This window comes from Carassius gibelio, chromosome B16, assembly GCF_023724105.1.
Source record: "Carassius gibelio isolate Cgi1373 ecotype wild population from Czech Republic chromosome B16, carGib1.2-hapl.c, whole genome shotgun sequence".
In the NCBI taxonomy this organism is placed as follows: domain Eukaryota; kingdom Metazoa; phylum Chordata; class Actinopteri; order Cypriniformes; family Cyprinidae; genus Carassius; species Carassius gibelio.
The window spans coordinates 4,099,894-4,104,973 of record NC_068411.1 but is presented as its reverse complement, the minus strand read 5'-3'; the positions used below and the strand labels follow the sequence as shown (position 1 = coordinate 4,104,973).

Sequence of the window (5,080 nt, the reverse complement as noted above, 5' to 3'; positions counted from 1 at the left end):
GGCTAAAGGACATTGCGACATTAAGCGAAGTGATAACGTGATCATACAACAGAGGATAGGTCTGTTGCAAAATGCCCCCGCTCATGAGGAAACTAATGGGACATCGACATCCTGAGTCCCTAAAAGGGAGCTGATTTAATTAACTCTTTTTACAAGATACAAGGACCCTGTGTATCAAAGCATCACATGATCCCAACATATGGAAACGCCACAGGAATTGTTAATAATTAGTGGACCTCAACACAAAGGAACAATACAGGATCATCCCATGACTTTACTTCCTGCATGATTGAGAATCTTTCTAGCAACTGAACTTTTCAACAAACTATCTCAAAAGGACAACCATTAAGGAATCTGAAGGTTTAACTAGATTCACAAATAATGTTTTATGTCTTATAATTGTTTGATGTGTTCAATGTAATCTGTTTAACTTCAATCATTGTTTTATAACCCTGTCAGCAGATAGTGCTATTAAATGTGTGTAAGATATGGAAAGTTTAGTATTGAATGAAAGCGCACGTTATTTACCTATAATTGGAGCAAATAAAATTTCCAGATTCTGTATTGTGTGCATGTTATGACGCTTTATAAAGGTATTAACCCAAAGATCCATCCCACATGACAATGCCGCATGATGTTTAACCGAGAAACAGTACGGGGCATGTCTAAACTCTGCAACAGCATCCCATTGGGAGGTCGCATCGTGGGATGGACCAAATCTGCTTCGATAAAACCCCAATGCTCCGGTCTAGTCTCTAGTCTAGTCTCAAAGCGCGTCGTCTCATGTCAAGGGTTGTGTTGTGTATCGTGCCGCTAAAATTTGGTGCGCTGCGCTACGCTGCTCTTCCGTCTTGACCATGGCTTGATCTACCTACACGCTGCAAGCGTTCTTGCCATCCAGAACTCAAAACCACTCCGTTGAAACTTTGTGACACCAAACCATGCTTGCTCGCTTGCTTGCCCCTTTTTAACCCCGGCTCCTAGCCATCAGCGTGCTTGCAAGTCATAAAGAACTTCAACTTTCCTTGACAGAATCTCCAAAGCTCACGCCGCGCAAACGAGAGGACTCGGAAGAAACTTTGTCCACCGTCAAGGCAAGAGCTGTTGAATCTCTTAAAATCGCCGGGCAGTCAACCAACCAATCAAGGCAAAGGGCATCCCCAGACGTCATCTACGCAACCACGAATCCCAGCCGGGATTCCCCTTTCAGCTCAACGCGAGCCAAGGAGACGAAACGACACCGCGGCCAGCAGCACAACCACAAGTGAAGGCAAACAAACCTCTATCTGTTGCTGAAATGGTGCAAGGTCGTTGTTAAGTTATAAAGATAAACTAGGGCTCTGCTTTTTTTGATTCTTGTTACGCCTGTAAATTTGGTAGAAATTTTTTCATTAACTCACCTCATAAATCCGTTGCAACTGTGTGTGTATGTATGTTTGTGTGTGTATGTGGTAATTTAGTTTTAGATCCATATAATCTATAGAATAGCTAGAATAGCTATAGAATAAATTCTTGTTTCATTTATAAAGACGTATTGTCTTGTGTGGTGTATTTTAAGATTAAACTTTGCCCAGATCCTGTGCTACCTAGCCTGTAGCGTATAAATTATCTTTCTGTTCGTATTATCTTGTTCATGAAGTAAACTCAAACAGATTTTAAGGATATACTGAATTTTAAGTTCGCTGGACGGACCGTTGATGAAGTATAAACTAAATCAATTTGGACTCAGTTCAATTAAAGCAATTCAAATCTTTAGATGTGATTCTTCTCAAAATAAATGAGCTTATATTTCCAAAAACTGACCGCGATGTAAAAGCAGCTCTAAAGAACACATTTGATTACAGCGATGTGGATGTTTGCACGAACTCTGAGGTTCTCCAGGCACTCCAGTAAAGAAAAGTCCAGCCACGTTTATTTATATTACAGTCCTTTATGCAACAGATAGCGTTTCGCACAACGACGCGTCACGCAGCTAGAACTGGAGGCTCAGGAACGATGGGAGGAACCCGATGAAGTGGAACAAGGCACAGAGGAGGAGATCACCAGGCTAAAAGAGACACTAGTAGCTACTACAAAAGAAATGGAAAAAGTCAAGGAAGACTACGCTGATCTCTCCAACAAGCTACAGTATGCGGAACAGCTCCTGGAAAAGGCTGACTTCAGAGACAAGAACGGCAGAATTAAAGCCCTTGAAACTCACCTGGATGAGTCAAGAAAGGAGATCAGCCACCTAACACGACAGCTGGACTACATCAAAGAGGAGTCAGTCAGTTTCAGAGAGGAACTCAGACATGCCTACGAGCTGCGTTCTGAACCTCCAAGGACACAACGGGCACCAGTCACACCCCTGCCAAGCTAGCCCGGGTCCCCTGTTCCTGGACTGACGCGTGATAAAAAGGGGGAGGGGCAGTGCCAAAACACTCACCAGCTCCCTCTGAAGAACTTTTCGTAACAACAAAACTGAAAGAAATGGCTCCAGCCAGCCATAGATCATCACAGGGCTTGGATCTCAAGGACATCGACAAACTCACCAGGAACATTGGCAAGTTTACTCCAAATGGGCCAGGCAGTCAGGAGATCAAAGGATATCTGCAAGATGTTGACTTTCATCTGGAAATGAGACCCAGTGTCACAGACAAAGATAGACTTTATTTGATCCGAGCAACATCCAGCTCAGAGGTTCGCAGTTTCCTGGACCGCCAGCCGGCCCACATAAAGACTGATTACCAGCTGCTCCGAGAAGCCCCCCTCAAAGAGTTTGCTGACCCGGAGTCAGAACAAGGACTATTGGCTGCCCTGGTGATGAAACAAGGTCGTCAGGAGCCTTTCCAATTGTTCTACAGCCGACTCAGACAAGCCTACTTCTGGACTCGTAATGAATAGAATATGGAGGACGATGTACATTTTAAAACCCTTTTCCTCAGGAATCTTCACCCTGTGGTAAGCCAGCATCTTGGTGTCCTTGCATGTCCACGTATAATGAGTGCTCAACAACTGCAAGACTTGGCACACAAGGCCTACGTTAAACAGAAGATGACTTCAGAAAAGAGCAGCAAAACCACGGCAGTTCTCGACTTCAACACTCAGAGTCAGGGGCTGGCCCTAGAGGGCACCCAACGTCAAGATCATGCCAAGCCAGCACCCAAAGAGTGGAATGCATCCTTGTCCACCAGAGAACGGGACTCCCACACTGGTACACAACCTAAACAAAGGAACAACCGCTGGGGTGGACTGCATGGGCAACAATGCTCACCTGGACTTCACTGGGAAAACTCATGGGACCAAACAAGAGAGACATAGGGAAAGCCCATTTGGAAACTCAAGAGGAAAAAACTCACGGGAATTCAATGGAAACTCCAAGGGGAGACAACCAACACACCCCGGAGCAACCAGCCCAAGGAATCGATGAAAAAACTCACAAAGATTCCTAGCTGACCGAGCTCAACCTGAATCCACACAAGAATTTCACTGTGCTTTGACTCCCAAGAGCTGATGAAGATGATGATGAAAGAGTTCTTCCAATGAAAGGAGGAAGACCGAAAGTGGGAAAAGAAAGAGAAACCAGATACAGCGTGACTAGCAGCCGGACGAGAAGACGGCGACCACCTGACCCAACAAACCACAGAGAACAGCACTCCTTCACCTCACTCTCAAAGAACTAGAACTACCCTAACTTCAGATGGACAAGAAATCCTACCTGAAAACTGAACTGAACCTCCACGCATATTCCCACACAGGCCTAAAACTAAAACATGTGGCCCCAATTAACCTAACTGTGGGACCAATTAATCTCGTCCACCCAGTGTACATTTCACCACTCAATACCTATCCACTCCTCATTGGGAAAGACCTGCTTAATCGCTTTGAACCTTTGATAGACTTCAACCTGAAGATCTGGACTCAAGTCCGCAAGCCTCTGCCCTTCCAGTCGATAAACCCCAACGAGTAACAGTGTCAAGCCACGGACCCCGCCCCCCATTCACTGACTGACGATGCAAGGTCAAAGCCCCAAAACTCCGAGTAGAACCCCGACCCTTTCCTCTGCTCATTGCAAGCATCTGACTCAGACTCAGATTCTCTTCAAATCATGACTGCCATAAACGTCCAAGACACACCAGTGTCTGATGCAGCACTAGCCCTGTGGTGTGAAGACTCAGCCATCAGCTTAAAGCTTTTCAAAACATTAAAGCAGAGACATCAGAGCCTACCACATGTCTCAAAGCACAGCCACTTCCCTCTCAGTCCAGGGTCAACAACCATGGCTACCTCAAAGACTGTCTGTGCCGTAGACCTACACTGGAACAACTGACTCTTGAGTCACTACTTCCTCATTGTCCCAAACCTACCTCATGACATCTGCATAGCAGACATCATGGTTCGTCTCAACGCCTGCACCGACACAGTGAACAATGTCATATGGGCTCCCCCGTCACACCAACTGACCACTTCAGTCAATCTAAAGAACCTTCGATCTGGCCAAACAATCCCAGATGCGTGCGCAATGATCAATGAGGAAAAGGTCACAATACCTGCCTACAGCAAGAGTGTCAGCGACCTGGCCAAACTCTCGACAGTAAGCTAGGTTTCTTCCAACCTTCCAGGACCTACCTAAGACTACGACTGACCTTGGAAGCCACACCTCTCATGGAAGTATCATCTCGTGCAGTGTATGTGTTGATCAACAACCAAGCGTTCCATGACTATGAGCTAACAGTACCTGTCATTGGTCCCATACCAGCCGAACTAATGTCGGATGAATGCAACGACACCGTAACATTCACAAAGCCCTACGAAGTCATTGCCATCACTTGTGCTTTGCCAGTGTCCAGCAATCAATGACGACACTCATCTCGCTGTCTATGCTGTCTCAACGCAGTCTGCGACAGAGTCACCTGAACAGGTGATCACTGAGGCCCAGAGTACCTCAAATAATTCAACAGAGGAACCCTATACCGGGTTCAATGCGCAAGTCCAACAAATCCTGAGTGAGGCGGATGCCCTCCACAGCGAAATGGATCGCCAAGGACTCCGAGATGTTCTATGCAAATACAAGGACTCCTTCGCAAAGGATTCCCTGGAC

At 46.0% G+C, this 5,080-nt stretch overlaps 1 pseudogene; it reads left to right on the top strand.

Annotated features, from left to right (window-relative positions):
- The first annotated feature begins 634 nt into the window (after window positions 1-634).
- LOC127974287 (uncharacterized) lies at window positions 635-3,576 on the top strand (annotated as a pseudogene).
- The last annotated feature ends 1,504 nt before the right edge of the window (window positions 3,577-5,080 follow it).